Consider the following 19,748-nt stretch of genomic DNA (forward strand, 5'->3'; position numbering starts at 1 on the left):
TATATGGTCTTCTGCTTAACTGATCAATTCAATAAATGGCTGAGTAAAGCTACATAAATACTACTCATGATTATATTGACATTTGTTTTCATTTCTATCAAACAATAAGACTTATATACATATGTTATTGTGATCTGTCAGCAAGCTGTTAATATGCCATTATGATCTGAAATCTTGACTAATGACATAGATGTGCTGCCAAAGTCTGACACTAAATATTGTAGATTGTGTTAGATACCTTCATTGAGTTGTTTGGTCATGAATTTTTGTGAAGATTTATTCTTTTTTTTTTTTTTTTAAGTAGGCTCCACACCCAGCACAGAACTTGAACTCAGAACCCGGAGATCAAGAGTCTCATGCTCCACCGACTGAGCCAGAAAGGCACCCCTGTAGAGATTTATTCTTGTTCACAGAAATCCAGGTGAGAAGTAGGAGAAAACAAAATAAAGTAAGATCATAAGAAAAACTAAAAAGTCTATCAGAAAATAAATTTTAAAATCATTGTTGGGGCGCCTGAGTGGCTCAGTCGGTTAAGTGGCTGCCTTCGGCTCGGGTCATGATCCCAGGGTCCTGGGATCGAGCCCCGCATCGGGCTCCCTGCTCGGCGGAGAGCCTGCTTCTCCTTCTCCCTCTGTCTGCCGCTCTGCCTACTTGTGCTCTCTCTCTATCTCTGTTAAATAAATAAATAAATAAATAAATAAATAAAAATCTTAAAAAAAAAAATCATTGTTATTCATACTTACTTAAAAGCATTAATAGAAGGAAATAAGCATAGTATAAGAAGCAGATCATGGTCATAGACCACGGCATGAACAAAAACAAGACTGAAATATAAAATGAAAGACAATAAATGGATCAATATTAATCTTCAGAGATTTCCTAATAAAGTACACTCTTGGGGACTTTAGTTAAATTAATTCTTAAATTTAATCATTTCCTCTTGCAGCAACTTATTGCCTAAAACTGTAAAGATGGGCCTATCTCTTAAGCAACAAGATGAAAAGTTCACCAGCCTTTTTTATATCCCTCAACTTTTCTTCTGAAAGTCATTAACTTACAATTCATCTTCACCTTTTCTTCTTCCCCAAATGTAAAATACTTTACTTTCTTCTGAAACTTCTCTAAGTTTAATCATATATCATTTAAAGTGCTAAAAACAATGCATGCTTTCTGATAACTATCTCCCCTTTTCTGAGTTTAGCAGTACAATTTTTTTTGTCTATTATAATGAGATATATTTCAATTTATTCAAACCAATTCCTTGTTCATTTTTTAAAAAGAGCTGTGGCTCCTTGTTCATGTTCAGCTTATTAGAAAGTAGTTGTCATTTTATGTGTTAGAAAATGTATATTTAATATCCTGATGAAATTAATTAAGGAGGAAAATGGCAGTGGCCAAAGAAGTTTGAAAAAAATAGCCTCAAAAGAAATTAAAAATTAAAGAGAGGAAAAAAATCATTATTGCTGTAAGAGTCTTCAGGGTTTATTTATAAATAAATGCTGAATCAAGAAATTGCCATGTGGGTGAACTGCTATTAGTAGGAATCATTGCCAAAGGAAACAGAGATTTATTTAATCATTCTAATTTTAAGTGATCATCATTTTATGATGGTTTCCCAGTGGATCCATAAATAAGTTTATCTGTATTACATTTACCACACACAGTGAGCATTGCCGTGGACTTCTGCTTTGATCTTATGTCACTAATTCTAAAATGCAGGATACTCGCTTTTGCCATTTTTTCCCCCTCCAAATTCAGTTCACTATTTAATTACAGGAACATCTGCCTTATCTGATAACTTAGTTCTATGATTTTTAGATCCTAACTGAAATAAAAGATCTAGAAAACTCACGGGTAAACCTTTGAATCTACAAGAGAACATTAACAATAATAATAATATCAAAATAATAAGTAGTCAATTTTAAAACTTTTTCTCTCATTATCTCTGAAAAAAATCAGTTTCTTCAATTTATATAATGCAATAGCTTTACTGACTCAACCATAATGAATTAGAAGTTATTAGAAAATCCCACTTTATAGTTCTTTGAGGCAATTTCTCCACCTAAAGATTGCAGAACTATTCTAAACATAGCGCTTAGTTACAGGTAACTCCCATTTGGTGTCAGTGATCCGTCCATTCCAAAAAACTAGACCTTTGATGCCACAATGTTAACCACCAGTGTACATCCCATTATTTAAAATGGCATGCCCTTAACCAAACTCTATGAATAACAAACTCATGTTAAGATGCAAAGAAAAAATATAAAACATGTTTCGTTCCATAATGTTTGGGTCTTAAAAACAAAGAGGCATTCTAGTGGGCAGACACTGACTAGGAGCCCTTTCTACAAGATTTGCCTGTTATGCCTATTTGGTTATAAAACATTAAAGGGTAATGACTTCATATATTAGTGTAACTGTAGTATAGATATGAAAAAAGTTATTAAGTAATATCAAACTACTTTTGCTTTTAAATCAGCCACTTTAAAAAATAATAATAGGGCGCCTGGGTGGCTCAGTTGGTTAAGCGACTGCCTTCGGCTCAGGTCATGATCCTGGAGTCCCGGGATCGAGTCCCACATCACGCTCCCTGCTCAGCAGGGAGTCTGCTTCTCCCTCTGACCCTCCTCCCTCTCATGCTCTCTGTCTCTCATTCTCTGTCTCGCAAATAAATAAAATCTTAAAAAAATAATAATAATAATAAAAATAAACTAGCTACTTTTATCTTCTAAGAACTGTGGCATAAATCACGTCAGTGATCAAAATCTTCATGCTCATCCAGTTACAGTGATTAAAAAAGGAGAACAGAAGGGGAGAATAAAATTTTTATTTCTAAGCTCATTCTTCATAGAAATACAAAAATTAATTCTTTTATGTGCTGGGGACAAAAAAAATTATGTACCCTTCAAAATTCTTCTGGTTGGTCAAATAATTAAATAGACATGAGACAGATTAACAGGAGAAAATAAAATTTAATTATGTACGTGTGTGCAATCTACATAAAAATGAGCGATTCCAAATACAGGCAAAATTAAGTATATATGTCATTCTGGACTAAGGAGAAAGGCATAGAGGTCTACAGCTTCAAAAAGAAGGAAGGCAATTCACAAGAAGAATGGAGAGAGTAATGTTTGGTAAAGGAATGTTTGCTGGGCCATCCAGAAACATGGTACATGGAGAGGACTTTGATAAAAACAGGCCATGCTATATTCCTCTCTGTTTACCATATCTAGATCATACTTGTAGGATAGTTATCTATGGTGATAGCTCCCTTCCTGGAACAGGTGCTCTATCTAAATTCTTTTAGGCAATTGGGAGGCTAGGAGGCTTTGGTCAATTCTCTTCATGAGTATTCTGTTTCTTAAAAATAATCAGTCCAAAATATCCACATGCCAAAGAAACACATGTTGGGGTGGCAAGTTTTGCTCACCCATATATCCTATAGATGAAACATTATTTGGCTTATCACATCAATGGGTTTTCAGTGTGCAAAAACCAAAATACCAATAGGGAATGAAAGTCTAAAATATGTATACCCAGGTTTAATAAGACTATTAAAAAAAAAAAGATCTACCTAATTACCAAAAAACTAGCTCAATCCCAAGTTTTTTTTATTTGCTTATGTATTTTTAATCTCTAGCTTGTAACTTTACTGACCTGAACGTTAGGCAACTTTGTTTAGTGCTACAAACAGGTGAAAAATGGCTTTAATACGGCAAGAAATAATAGTTTTGTTTTTTCTCTTTGTTAATTAATAGGTACATAGTTTCCAACATTTTTAAGTACTTACCACATTAGAAAGAAATGCTTTTACGTTGTTGATAGTATTATAATCCGTATAGTAGTTATTGCAAGCACTATACTCTGTTCAGTCACTAATTTTCAATTCATTGTCAATATCATTGAAAAAAAGTGTTAAAAGATAATTTTCAGAAAAAGAAAATATATGACTTATGCAGATATAAAAATAAACACGTATTAAAGAACTTATTTTATTCATGTGAGGAAACCAAGGACATGTTATTACTGATTGAAAGGAAAAGTCAAAATAGTGCAAATTTATACGGAATAAGAGAATGTTGAGACAAATTGCCAATGGAGACACAACTGTGTTTACCACATTGGAAAAAAGTTAATTAAAATCATTAACTGACAGAACAGAATTTACATATCATCAGTTATCTACAGCTTACAAAGAGTTGCAAAATACCTCAAAGATAATAAACAGGGCTAGAATAAGATAAAACTGGAAAGGCATGTTATAGAGGATGCAGTGTTATGCTGAGACAATTTTTTCTATAATCTCCCTTCTTTTGGTCAAAAATAATCTTTTTTTTTTTTTTTTCTTAAAGTTTTAGAGAGGGAAGAGGGAGGGGGGAGGAGGAGCAGACAGAGACAGAGAATCTTAAGCAGACACAGGGCACAATCTTACAACCCTAAGATCATGACCTGAGCCAAAATCAAGAGTTGGACACTTCACCAACTGAGTCACCGAGACACCTTTGGTCGAAAATAATCTTAAAGAAATCTAAGTCTCATTAGATTTGACTTCATTATTTACATAGGTGCAACTAGAGTATTAATTTGCCATATGTGCCTTTTTCAGTTCTTTTTCCTTCCTTTTTTTTTTTCCCCTGAAAATTTTCATAGGGAATCTAAGATTGGACCTTTAAAAGCCTCCTGAGGCTCAAAGCCAAACCAAGAACTTTATTTGGATTCATCTCTCTTTTCTCAAGATGCAAAAGTATCCAGTTTCTTGGGCCTGCCAGGAAGTGATCTTCTTAATCACCTGTAAAAGTGGGAAACAACCTGTAAACTTGATGCCAATTTTCCCAAAAGGGGTCTGTAAACTAGTTCCATAAAGTCAATCTTAGTTCTTCAGTAGTGTCTGCTTATACCTTAATAAATGAGCATCAATCTTGTAAATATGACAATCCAGGCAAGGCCTTAGTTGTATAACCAATGTTACCGATAATGTCCTAGAAAAAAGGATAGATTGGCATTGGACCTATTCAGAAAGCTATATTGCTGTGGAATTAAGAATATTATATATGAGCTTCTGAAGTTTGGGAGGGCTCAGGAAGAATAAGATATCATTTACAAACATTTCATTTCAGCTTATAAAAGTAGAGTTTACTAGTTATTATGAGGTATAAGAGGAAAGAGAAAGAGCTTCCTTATATAGCCAGAAAATAGAACATTAAAACATCAACAATATTCCAAATAAAAAACTAGAATTGTCTCTCATCAGTTAATTCAGTATTCTATAATTCTTTTTCGTTGTACCTTTTGTTTAGAGTCTCATGAACCCCAAAGCTTCCTGAGTAAAATTCTGGAAAACCTGACTCAGTTTCACTGGTTTAGTGTCAAAGTTTGTTTAAGTGATGCCATCAGAAGCCTGTATCCAAAGTTACAGGACAGTGTCCCTTTGTTTCAGGATTTCTTTTCCTTTAGTGCCTGTGGTTCTTGGTCACACCACTTTGAAGAATGAAGAGGTAGACCAGATGAAGAGTGGTGGGCAGCAAAGCAAAGTTTATTGGGCCATAGTACAAAGCTCCCAAAGAGGAGGGGATCCAAGAGGGTTGCTTTTGGAGTTTCTAAGTCTAGGGGTTTTTATGCGCTTGTTGGGCTGTTTTAATCTGATTAACCCTCCATGCTCCTTTCACCGAATCAGGTTTTTGTCCATGCGCTCATCTAACTATCAGGCAGTTGTTTACATGAGAAAGGGTGGAGGGCTGCCCTCAGAGTGCTGCAGAATAACAGGACGGGGTCTTTTCCTTTTGGAGTAGTTTCCTCTTAGGCCGGGGGCTCCTTGCCTGCCTTTCTTCAGACTATCTATCCTCCATTACTTTTTAACAGGGCTTTCAGTCCTTCATTGAAGACAGAGCCTCTTGACCTGTAGCTGATTGCAGAGCTTTCAGGGAAGCATAATCGTAAAACAATACAACAACAACAACAATAAAAAAACCTGTCCGTTGATGACAACAGACTTAAACTAGCTTGGCTAACTTATCATTTTCAAAAGTGAATGATCTAATGAGAGTTCATAATGAGAATAATGAAACTGACAAGGAAATTTCTTGTTTCTATGGCATGTAAAACAAAATAATAAAGTCAATCCTCAAAAGAAGCATTAGACAAAATAATTGTAAATACAATACTATTTTCAAAGAATGTAGTACATGTTATACCAATTTTTAAAAATGGATAGAAGTAATCTTTACAGGAAAATATCTTGATATAAAAAATAATTTTGACATATCACGATTATACTGAGCATATAGTAAGAATAGACCAGGAATACAGTAAGGGTATCAAGGAGAGATTCAGTTAAGTCTGAAGTAGGTCTTAAGTAGCTGTATATTAATAAAACTCCATAAGTAAATATTGTGAATCCCACTTGAAAGCTACTAACCTAGAAGATGCTATATTCAAGTTAAAGAAGTAATGATGCAATGATATTAGTAGTTTAAAATGTAACTAAAGCTAGGACCAACTGGATGGCTCAGTTGGTTAAGTGTTCCACTCTTGATTTTGGCTCAGGTCATGATCTCAGGGTTATGAGATCGAGCCCCATGTCAGGCTCCACAGTGAAAGTGAAGCCTGTTTAAGATTCTCTCACCATCTCCCTCTGCCCCTCCCTCCCTCCAAAAAAAAGAAAGAAAAGAAAAAAGGAAATGTAACTGAAGTTCTGACTAATAAAGTATACCCTACATGCCTAACATCAGCCAAAGCAGCACCAAGACTGATAGAGACATGGACACAAGGACACTGACAGATCTTTAGGAATATCCCATATTGAATACATTTTTCTGAAATATTTATACTAATAACATTTACCTAAACCAATCTGAGTACATCTTCTGATTTTACAACTCTCCTACAGAGCTCATCAGTAGTAACAAATCAAATAAACCTCACTATTTCCAGCACTTCTCTTTTTACAAGTTGAAAAGAACAAGGTGTTATGATTTTCCAGGGCCCCTCTAGAAAGCTCAGAGATAGTTTTAGGTATAAGATATACTGAAAATTATTTAATTTTACTTTACATTGAGGATTTGATTTTGGAAAAACCAAGAAATCAAAAGTTGTCAAGAGATTTTTAAACTTAACATAGGAATCAGATCAGAGTGCCCGAGAAACAATACTCTCATTCATTTTAAAGTGACAATAAAACATTTAAAATTAAAGATAAAAAATAACATGATTGTAAAGAAACTTAACTCTTTCCTAAGTGAGAAAACTTGGTTTTCTTAAATAAGGATATTAGAAAGTCAACATAAACCATGGAAGGTTATTCCAGTAAGGCAAAAAATCTTTATTATCTGTGCATATTACACAGAAAAAAAATAAGAATAATCCTTCATATTACAGGTGATAGTAATAAAGAGTAAACCAAGTAAACAGGTCCTTCCAAGCTGGGCACAATTTGCTAAGAGTTTAAATAGCTTTTCAAACTCAAGTATTAATGCAAGACAAAATTCATTTCCAAATTTTGTTAATTATTATGCTTTTTCCTATTCTGGAAAAAACTGACACTTAACTTTAGGACCAATCTTAGGGGCTCCATAAAGTCAGAGTTAACTTTCTAATATTACTAAAATGTTGTTAATATGCAATGCATTCATTGTTGTTATCTTCAAATTAATTGATAAGTATGTATTTTAAAGTTTTTGTTTTAATTTCTAATACACTAAATATTAATGATTATAATCCACAAAAGCTCTTTAGAACCCTCAATATGGCTATAAAGTGCATTGGGTTTCAGAGACCAAAGAAACCACTCCCACTAGGAGAATACTACTTTTTTCCTTAAAAAATAGATGTATGTACATAGACATATTTCTCATCAACTCTTCTTACATAGAGTCTCATTCCAGACTCCAGAAGAGCCATTATAACTTTAACCAAAGAACTTATATTTTAGAGAAAACTGAAGGATGGGCCTCTGTAAATGTTTCACACCTGCATCCTCACAGCTCATGATCATCCCCACACTTTATATACTAAACTTTTTAGAGTGGCAAAATTAGCACATTCTTTAGCAGACTCAAAGATAGTTTTTTGATAGCATATAAAAAAGCATATAAACTTAAAATTAAGCTTAGCAATTAATGTTGCAGTTTTTTTTTTTTTTTTTTTTTTGAGAGAGTACACATGCACGTGAGGGGGTTGGGGTGGGGAGGACAGAAGGAGAGGGAGAGAGAGAATCCCCAACCCAGTGCAGTGCAGAGCCTGACATGGGGCTCAATATCACGACCTGAGATTGTGACCTGAGCTGAAATCAAGAGTCAGATGCTTAACCAGCTGAGCCACCCAGGCGTCCTAATGTTTCACTGTTGTATCTTAATTAGAAATGGTGTGGGATGCCTGGTTGGCTCAGTGGGTTAAGCGGCTGCCTTCAACTCAGGTCATGATCCCAGGGTCCTGGGATCAAGTCCTGCATTGGGTTCCTTGCTCAGCGGAGAGCCTGCTTCTCCCTCTCCCACTCCCCCTGCTTGTGCTCTTTTTTTCTCTCTCTCTCAGGCAAATAAATAAATAAAATCTTTTAAAAAATTAAAAAATTAGAAATGATCTACTTATCTAATGAATACACATTAATTACCTTGGTTTAACATCAATCCAAAGTTTTAAATTATCTGACGATCTTACAAATATCTTCAAGTTGACATTCTAAGCAACATAATTAGTTGGAATAAAATTGTCAGAATAAAGAACTTGGTTAAACACAAATTTATAATTTTTATATCCTTAAACACTAAGTAGAAGTAATGCTAACTTATTTGCTCAGTGAACCTATATAAATTGAGGAAGAATATACTCAGGTGAATAAATATCTACTCTTATATTTAACACTGATAAATCAGAATAGACAAAGCTGTTTTTATTAAACCAAAATTATTAAACTAGTCTCATTTGCAATGAATCATAGGAATTTAAATTCTTAAAATATTTCTAAGTCTGTTTCAACAAAAGTACCTTTTAAATCTAGCACACTGAAAGTACTATAAGTTCAATTTTTTTATTTGAGGATTTTAGTACTATCCTATTTTTATAAGCATTTACTTATTTCTATAAACCAACCAGGGTAGAGATTCTTTAAGAGATTTTATAATCTATTTTATTAATACCAGTGGATATAGGAAAATCCTACAACCTCACACAATGAAACATAAAGGCTTTTCTGGGGTGCCTGAGTGGCTCAGTCGTTAAGCTTCTGCCTTCAGCTCAGGTCATGATCCCAAGGTCCTGGGATCGAGTCCCACATCGGGCTCCCTGCTGGGCAGGAGGCCTGCTTCTCCCTCTCTCACTCCCTCTGCTTGTGTTCCTGCTCTTGCTATCTGTCTCTCTGTCAAATAAATAAAAATAAAATAAAATAAAAAAATAAAGGCTTTTCTGAATTAGAGACCTATAACCAGAGATACAGACACAGACAAAATTTATAATTTCAATTTTCAAATGTTAGCCATGGGTCAAGAATAACCACAGAATTACAGAACTCATTAGTTCACATCAAAGAACTATTTTCCAATGGTTACAAATTCTCCCCCCCCCCCGTTGGTTACAAATTCTTGATTTCAGCTCAAAATAGACAAATACACAAACAGAAAAGACTTTCTTTCACCCAACAGATATGATCTTTACAATTCATTAGTCTGTTTCTGGAAATAACTAAACAATGAGACCTTAAAACCACATTCCCAATTTAAAAAAAACAAACCATATCATTTGTTACATCTCACCCCACATAGATCTCTATAAAACGCTAATCTATTAAAAGGGATCATCAGATGATCAAACCATAAAATGAAGTTTCGAATATGAAATAACTTACCAGCCAAAACCAAACCAAAACAAAAGTAGTACAAAGTAAAAGTAAAATGAGAAAACTAAGAGTCAGCCAAGTTATACTGCCACTTTGGATGTAACCTCTGGGAGATTAAACCACCCACAAGGTGCAACTGTTTAGCAACAGTTTACCTATGGTAAAGAACCCACTGGCCATCTCAGTGAAAAACCTCCAAAACTGTTAAAAGATAATTTGAGAAAGAGGTAAAATCATGACTTACCTACAGAAATAAAAATTGACACGTGTTAAAGAATTTATTTTACTCATATGATATAAAGGAGCAAGGCAGAAATAATAACCGGATCAAAGGTATATCAGGAAAGCATAAATTTATGTGCAATAAAGGGATGTTCACATGAATTATAAATGTGGTTTTTTTTCCCATGGGGGTAGGAAGTCAATTAAAAGTATTTCCAGATAGGACAGAATTTACCTAAATTTTAAAGAGTTACAAAATAGCTCAAAGACAATGACCAGTGCTACAAACTGACAAATCAAGATGGGTAAACTAGAGATGATACATAGTTTTTCATTGGAAAAACAATTGTTTTTTCAATAAAAGCAATCCTATATTTTGTACCTATATTGTCATTGCCAAAATGGTACAGTCAGTATGACTTGCAGAAGCATCTGCGACTATGTAAAATACATTTTGGACTGCTTTGTTGTTTCTCATTGCTTTAGATTCCCCAAATAGTGAGAAGGTACCTTAGGAAGTAGAGATTCACAGTTACACATACTACCTTAAATTCTTTATAAGGATGGACATTCATTATTAATGGACAAAAGTTAAAAAAAATGCTATTTTGAGTTTTGTTTTGGTCATATTTTGCAACCACCTAGAGGGCAGAAAAGATTCTTGTATACAAAATATTTATCAAACCATCCCTCCTCCATGATAAATGCAAACCTAGACACAATGTTATTAAGCTGTGAAGCCCTATTTCAGTGCCTTCAGGGTGTGGATTTCATTGTGTCTCACTTTTTTGTTGAATATGTCAAGGACCAAAAATTATCTCCTAATTTCCAGGATTCCCCCCACTTGATTCAAACTGGCAGACCTTGGCCCTATAAGTGTACTCTCATCAAAATTGGCCTATTCTAGCCCATAACTTAAAGGATCCTCTCTTCTACTGATTTATTTCTGCTTTGTTAAGGTCACTTTCATAGAATGAGTTCCTGCAGTCTACCTCCTGGTTAATATATCTGCACTCTCTAGATTTCATCTAGATCACAAACAGAATGAGTGGGTATTCCAGAGTGGTCAGCAGAACAGGGAGCCATCTGGGGACAATCACACTAAAATCATACTATGGAGGTACTAACTAAAAATCTAGGAAAACAGCATCATGATGAGTAGGTTACTTTGGTGAAGTAGATCTACATTCATTAGCTGAGTTCTGACCCTCAATGACTGAGGTTTGTGCTATTAAGTTCTGGTGTTAGAAGCACTACTGTTGACTCTTTTTTATAAGCCTGACAATTTAAGCTCCTAATTTCCAATTTTTGGCAAGAATAATGAAGGAGCATACATATATATTTTATTATTGATGCAGAAAAGAAAAAATAAAAAGATAAAGAAGCACTAGGTTTAGCTCTGCCTGTCTCTTTATGACAATTTATCAGGGAATCCAGTTACCTAGGTTGCACTCAGCTCCTCATTCCAACCATTCCAACCACAGGCTTTATTACATGTGCAGAACCACCAGATGCACATACCCTGCAAATTAGGAATAAAGCACCATCTGCCCATGCACAGGCTTCTGTTTTTCATAAAGGAAGCAGTGACTTTGCTATCTTTTGCCCCTTTTTTCATTCATATGCATGACTGGTGACAAGCTTACTACCCAGGCTAATTCCAGGACACAGAGTAAAGCTAGTCAACAAAGAAAGGCATTTGAAAACAATGGACCTAGTCATTGCTTTTTCATCCTGGGAAGGTTTCTGTCTTTTCTCCATTATATTTGTCAAAATGGCTCACAGAATCACTGTGACCTTTTTTTAGTTAAATTGTTTTTTATTTCTTATAAAGTTAATATATGCTCATTGTATTAGAGAACTAACTAAATAAAAGGAGCAAGTAAAAAGACTAACAGGGATTTTTATACTAAAAAAATAAAATTAGGCCATATTGTCTATTTGTGTAACCTTTAAAAATACGATATATTGTATCCATATACTTTCTATATTGTGTACGGGCACTTGTCTGAGTATCTTATATATGATAGCTTACATGATGCAGCTGTTGAAGTAGTATCACTATTATCTCTGTTTACAGGAGACAGTTGAGGCACAAGTTCACACTGCCAGTTAGTGATAGAGCTTTGATTTGACCAAATTTTAAGCACTTCATTAGGCCATGTCTATGTTATCAATTCATCTACAAGATAATTTTTTTAAAGATTTTATTTATTTTTGTACTTTAAAAAAAAATTATGTTCAGTTAGCCAGCATATAGTACATCATTAGTTTTTGATGTAGTGTTCAATGATTCATTAGTTGGATATAACACCCAGTGCTCATCACCACACGTGCCTTCCTTAATACCCATCACCCAGCAACCCCATCCGTCCAACCCCCTCCTGTCTGTAACCCTCAGTTTGGTTCCTGGAGTCCAGAGTCTCTCAATTTTATTTTATTTTATTTTATTTTATTTATTTTTGTTAAAAAAATTTTTTTTTAAGATTTTATTTTATTTATTTATTTGAGAGAGAGAATGAGAGAGAGAGAGCATGAGAGCGGGGAGGGTCAGGGGGAGAAGCAGACTCCCTGCTGAGCAGCGAGCCCGATGCGGGACTCGATCCCGGGACTCCAGGATCATGACCTGAGCCGAAGGCAGTCGCTTAACCAACTGAGCCACCCAGGCGCCCATATTTTTGTTAAAATTTTTATTTATCTGTTTGACAGAGAGAGTAAGAGAGCACAAGCAGGGGGAACAGGCAGAGGGAGAGGGAGAAGCAGGCTCCCCGTTGAGCAGGGAGCCCAATTCGGGGCTCAATCCCAGGACCCTGGGATCATGACCGGAGCCAAAGGCAGATGCTTAACTAACTGAGCCACCTAGGCGCCCCTACAAGATAATTTTAATACAGTGGTCCCTGTTATGGATATTTCAACCATTCCTCCATTTTAAGACATGTTAAACACTAGTTTACAAAATAAGGTAAAATCAGCAGTTAACAAAATGAGGTAAATCTGTGTGACTTGCACAGATTTAAAAATTGTGATAGAGATTTTATTTAACACATTAAAGGAGGAAACTGGTGAGGTAACAAAACCACTTCAAGTGGGGCACCTGGGTGGCTCAGCTGGTTAAGCATCTGACTCTTGGTTTTGGTTCAGGTCATGATCTCAGGGTTGTGAGATTGAGCCCGGAGTCGGGCTCCTGACTCAGGAGCCTGCTTGAGATTCCCTCCCCCTCCCCCTCCCCCCACTCATGCTTGCTCACTCTCTCTAAATTAAATAAAATCTTTTAAAAAACCCCAAACACTTCAAGAGAGGATCTATGGGTGAGTGAGAGAGAGAGGTGGGGGAGAGAGATTGATTTATAGAGCAATAATAATAATGAAATGAATGTGCAAATGAGAATAAAACTCATCTCTTTTGTGATGTGGGGGCACGGGGTGGGGAGTCATTTCAACCTCCGGAGGGTAGAATTTACATGCCTAGAGACAAAAAAATATTTTGCATCACTGTGAGTCATCTGCAATTAGAGTTGAAAATACCTCTCCTGAAACAAGATAATGCTGGAAGATGTACTATGGATAATAGTTTCCTATTGAGGCAGTAACTTTTCCTTACAGACCCTTAAATTGTTTCTAGTTTTTTATTATAAATAATGCTGCAGTAAATACTTTTACATACATTTCATGCACATATTATTAATTCGTTAGAATAAATTATGTGAAATCCCTTTTCTCAAGCTATGGATGCATGCTGTCAAAAGGCCTCCAACAAATGAAGCTGTGAGTGCCTATTTTCCCACACACAGAAAGACACAGGGTATTAAATTCTCTCACTTTTTAATCTTCAACTTTTCATTCTATTTCAATAGTGACTAAAGGTACATTTTATTTATCAGCACAGAATTAAAGTTGTGGTATTTGACAAACTGAAAACTTGAAAAACATTGCCTTGAGTAAAGTGACCTCTACTGAAGGCACTAAATGAATTTATTGTAGAACCATGTTCTTAAGGAGGCAATAAAAAGACATTTAGTCCATTTTGTCCATATCACTTTGACAAGAAAAATTGCATGTAGGTTTTCCATACACATACACATACACATACATACAATTAAATACACATGGGAAATTCAAGAAGTAATCAAGAAGAAAGGAAAGAGTTATATGAATGAATCTACATGAATACTGACTGTATAAATAAGAATGTCTTATGAGGTTTAAAATATACATAAAGAATTAAAATACATAGTAAAAATAGCATATAATTTGAAGAGCAAAAAAGTTAAAATGTTCTAAAGTGTTTGCATAACCAAAAATCTCTGAAAGAATATTCTAAGTCTTCTTGAAATACTATCTGTAATGAGTAAAATTGTGTCCTGAAAAAAGCTATGTTTAAACCCTACCACCTGGTACCTGTGAACGTGACCTTACTTGGAAATAGGATTTTGCAAATGTAATCAAGTTGAGATGAGGTCATACTAGGTTAGGGTAGGACCTAATACAGTGACTGGTGTCCTTATTAGAAAAGGGGGATTTGGACATAGAGACACACAGGAAGAATGCCATGTGATGATGGAGACAGAGACGGGAATGATGTGTCTGAGCTAAGAAGTGCCAGGTATTGCTGGCAATCATCAGAAGGTAAGAGAAAAGCATGGGGAAGATTTCCCAATCAGAGCACCCAGAAGGAACTAATCCAACTAATACCTTGATATTGGACTTCTAGGCTACAGAATTGTCAGAGAATAAATTTCTGTTGTCAGTTTGTTGAACTTTATTATGACAGCCTTAGGAAAATAATACACTACTATCTGGCCAAAAACATCTTATATCCAACCTAAATATCTCATATTTAATTCTCAGTAAAATTGCAACATCCAATTTTTATACACTTTAAAACTGCGTGAATTTATACTTTTCTGTAAGGAAATAATCCATTTTAAGTCTTTTCATAGATTTTACTTACAGAATCTTTGTTTTATTTTAGCCCCTTTGTTTCATTCTCTCATTCATATATAGAAAGTGTCCAAATTTCACAGAGTGTGTGTGTGTGTATTACATACTTTTAAGTCTGTTCTACTCAGTAGTACTAAAGTCAATCACTGGTTAAATTCTCCTAATTTTTTTTCTCCTTAATATTGTTACCCCACTACTTTCCTTCAACTGTTCTTAATATGTTTTCTAAGAAATAGACTTCATAGTCTACAGAGGAAAGTAATGGTCATAATTCAAATCAGGAAGAATCTGTATAACTGAAGTTTCATTTATGTCAATATTACCTCCACTCTTGAGCCCAAATAATTTCTCACCAAACTACTCAGATTTAGGGCAAAAGCATTAGGTTCACAGCACTGGTGACAGTCTTCCATGATCAATCATATACTTTAAAATAATGTCCTAGTTTGATCTGGCTGAATATACTGCTGACCTTAGATCCATTATAGAAAAACCATTTGTTTAAGTAGGATTCTGTTAGACAGGATGAGGGAATTAGCTGGAAATCAAGAACAGATTCTGTTTTAGTTTGGACTGCTATAGCAAAATGCCCTAGACTGGGTGGCTTATAAACAACAGAACTTTATTTCTCACAGTTTCAGAGGTTGGGAATGACAAGATCCAGGTGTCAGGACATTGGCGGTCTGGTGAGGGCTGGCTTCTTGGTTCACAGACAGCTGGTTCTTCATTTGTTTCTCATGTCCTACCTTGGCAGAAGGAATGATGAAGCTGTCTTGGGTCTCTCTCTCTCTCTTTTTTTAAGATTTTATTTGTTCATTTGAGAGAAAGAAAGAGACAGAGCACAAGCAGAGGGAGAGTAGAGGAAGAGGGAGAAGCAGACTGCCCACTGAGCTGGGAGCTCAACGTGGGGCTCGATCCCAGGACTTGGAGATCATGGCCTGAGCTGAAGGTAGATGCTTAACCCCATCTGAGCCACCCAGGTGCCCCTTGGGTCTGTTTTATAAGGATGCTAATCACATTCATGAGGGCTTCACCCTCCATCTCCCAAAGGCCCCCCTTCCTAATCCATCACTTGGGGGTTAGAATTTCAATATGAATTTGGGGTGCCGGGGGACACGTTTAGTCAACAGCAGAAAACCAGAAAAGAATGTGGAATATGTATAACAATGTATTTTATTTTCTCCTTTATTTATATGACATAATTTGTGCCACATGATGTTTAAGGTTTTCTATAAAAACATCTTAATCTCTTTGTGGCAGAAATAAAGAATATCACAAAATTTATCATGACACTATTTGAAAAAGTAAATCGACACTTAGATTTGGCATGCTTAGTCAGTTTATACTTCAATACTTAGAAAGAATGGTGTTAATCTCTTTTTTCTTGTCACTGCATGCTATATCAGGAACAGCCAAATTGCTTGTATAAAGTTCAAACTAAATATAAAATCATTTTGTTCAGAACATGCCTTTACTCAGTGGTTAGGTGGCATTTTCTAAATGAGCCCTCTAAACAGCACTTGGGAAATTTTCTCCAAAAGGTCGTTTTCTAGCACTTGAAAGGTCATTTTATCTTGAATATTTTTCTGTGTCATAACCATGAGGGCATTATTTACCTGCTGTAGGGCTTTTTGCCCTCCACATAAAAGAAATAGGACTTATTTATTTATTTATGTCATAACCCACATCTGCTCATTGCTTAGGAGTGACTACTAATGTAGAGTAATTTTATATTGAAGGCATTATGAGGAAAATGGTTTAAAAATTAGAGTATTGGGTGCGTGGGTGGCTCAGTCGGTTAAGTGTCTATCTTCGGCTCAGGTCATGATCCCAGAGTCTTGGGATCGAGTCCTGCATCAGGCTCCCTGCTCATCGAGGAGTCTGCTTCTCCCTCTGCCTCTCCCCCAAGTCATTCTCTCTCTCTCTCTCTCTCAAATAAATAAATAAAATATTAAAAAAATTCGAGTATTAAATTTCTGTAGGAGTACTTTTGTAAGAGCACTTTTGATGCCCTAGAGGGGGCCTGGTTTCTGCCCAGCAGTCTTCCATTATAAACAAGAATGATAAAGCAATGATTGAGATTATAAAGAGCACAAGAAACCAAAATGGCAGTGAGCATCTAAAGCAGTGTTTCTCAACCTTGACTTCACATCAGAATCACCTGGAGTGCTTTTAAAGATACCAAGTCCCACCTTTAGAAATTCTGGCTTAATTGATCTAGGGTGGGGTCTGGGCAGTGGTAGTTTTAAGCTGCATAGGTGATTCTAAAATGCAGTCAGGGTTGAGATTCACTTTATGGATTAGAACAAATGATCCTTAATCTTCTGTTGATCACTGACATCTTTGAGAATTTGTTGAGAGCAATGGTCCTCTCTTCTAAGATACACATAAAAAATAGGGGGAGGGGTTATGGACACTTCTCTTAAGCCTTATCCATTGATGCAGTTGAAAGAATTTGGCATATACCCAAGGCACCCATTAAGAATCTCTAGTTTAGGGCCACCTGGGTGGCTCAGTTGGTTAAGCGTCTGCCTTTGGCTCAGGTCATGATCCCAGGGTCCTGGGATGGAGCCCTCCATCATGCTCCTTGCTTGGCAGGGGGCCTGCTTCTCCCTCTCCCACTCCCTCTGCCTGTTTATGCTCTCTCTGTCAAATAAATAAAATCTTAAAAAAAAAAATTTTTTTTAAAGAATCTCTAGTTTAGGGGAAAAATAAAATTGTAAGAAATACTATAGCATTGTACTGGACCCAATTGGAGCTAGAACTCTCTGTGATTTAACAGGAGAAGCTTAATATGAAGAATCACTAAACTGATAAAATAGCTGTAGTATATAATGAAACTCTGTATGACATAATATATGAGGAAGAGTACTTAAGGAAGAACAAACACGGAAACAGGGTGCAGACCTCACTGGAGAAGTTTTAGTAGAACCCACTGGATGGCAGATCAGTTTTTTCATATACAAAATCAGACTGGATTAGAGACAAACATAAAACCTGAAATCCTAAAACTCCTAGCAGTGAACATAGACAAAAAGCTCCTTGACACTGGTCTTGGTAAAGATTTTTTGAGTGACACCAAAAGCATAGGCAGTAAAAGTAAAAATAAACCAAAAAGCTCTGCAAAACAAAGGAAACAACAAAATGAAAAGGCAACCTACAAAATGGGAGATATTTGCAAATCATATATCTGGTAAGCGATTAATATCTAAAATATATAAGGAACTCCAAAACTCAATAGCAAAAATAATAAAAAAATAAATAAATAACCCAATCTGAAGAATTGGCAAAAGACTGGAGAGACATTTCTCCAAAGAAAAATGGTGAACATGTACATGAAAAGGTGCTCAACATTACTAATCTTCAGAGAAAGGCAAATCAAATACACTGATACATCACCTCACACCCATTAGGATGGCTATTATTTAAAAAAAAATTATAAGTGTTGCTGAATATGGGAAGAAAAGGAAATGCTGATACACTGTTGTATCAGCATTGGAATGCAAATTGGTACAGACTTTATGGGAAACATGGAGGTTCCTCAAAAAATTAAAGCTAGAACTACCATGTGATCCAACATCCCATTGCTGGGTATCTATCAGAAGGAAATGACATCACTATTTTGAAGTGGTATCTGCACTCCTGTGTTCACTGCAGCACTATTCACAATAGCCAAAAAACAAATGTCCATCAACAGATGAATAGATAAAGAAAATGTGGTATATACATACAGTGAAATAATACTCAGCCTTAAAAAAGGAGAGTCTGCAATTTGTGACACCATGGATGGACCTGGAGGACATTATGCTATGTAACATTTCACTTCTATGTGGAGTCTAAAAAAGTAAACTCGTAGAAGCAGAGAGTAGAAAGGTGCTTACCAGGGGCTGGCAGAAATGAGATGCTGGTTGAAGGGTACAAAGTTTCAGTTATACAAGATACATAAGTTCTGGAGATCTACTATATAGCATGCCTTTGCCTATAGCTAACAATACTGCACTGTATACTTAAAATTTGCTAAGAAGGTAGATCTTATGTTAAGTGTCCTTATTTCTCACACACACACACACACACACACACATACACATAACAGTAATATAGGGAGCGGAAGGAAACTATGGGTGGTGATGGATACATGGCCTTGATGATGGTGATGATATAATAGATGTATACATATCCCCAAATTCATTGAGTATTTTAAATATGTACCATTTTTTACATGTCAATTATACCTCAATAAATTGGTTTAAAACAAAAAAATAGAAAAGACCTTAATCATTTGAGAGGACAGACTAAAAATGAAAGTGTAGCATCAACACAAGAAACACTAAACAAACTTATGAAGCATATAAAAGGGTTTGTAGTTTCTCCCTTCTCCATTCTGATATTTCCCCTTACCCAGAAGCTTTCTCCTGCTTTATTACTGCATGAAATTCTCTATTCTGTCACTTCTTGAAGTATTCCTCTTGGCTTCCTTCCTTCCTTCCTTCCTTCCTTCCTTCCTTCCTTCCGCCCTCCCTCCCTCCCTTCATACCTTTCATTTTTTTTAAAGATTTTTTTTATGTATTTGAGAGAGAGAGAGAGAGAGCACACAAGCAGTGGGGAGGGCAGAGGGAGAAGCAGACTCCCCGGGGCTCCATCCCAGGACCCTGAGATCATGACCTGAGCTGAAGGCAGAAGCTTAACAGACTGAGCCACCCAGGCGCCCCTTCCTTCCTTCCTTCCTTCCTTCCTTCCTTCCTTCCTTCCTTCCTTCCTTC

This window comes from Mirounga leonina, unplaced genomic scaffold (genome assembly GCF_011800145.1).
Source record: "Mirounga leonina isolate KUSES-001 unplaced genomic scaffold, KU_Mleo_1.0 Mir_165, whole genome shotgun sequence".
NCBI lineage: Eukaryota > Metazoa > Chordata > Mammalia > Carnivora > Phocidae > Mirounga > Mirounga leonina.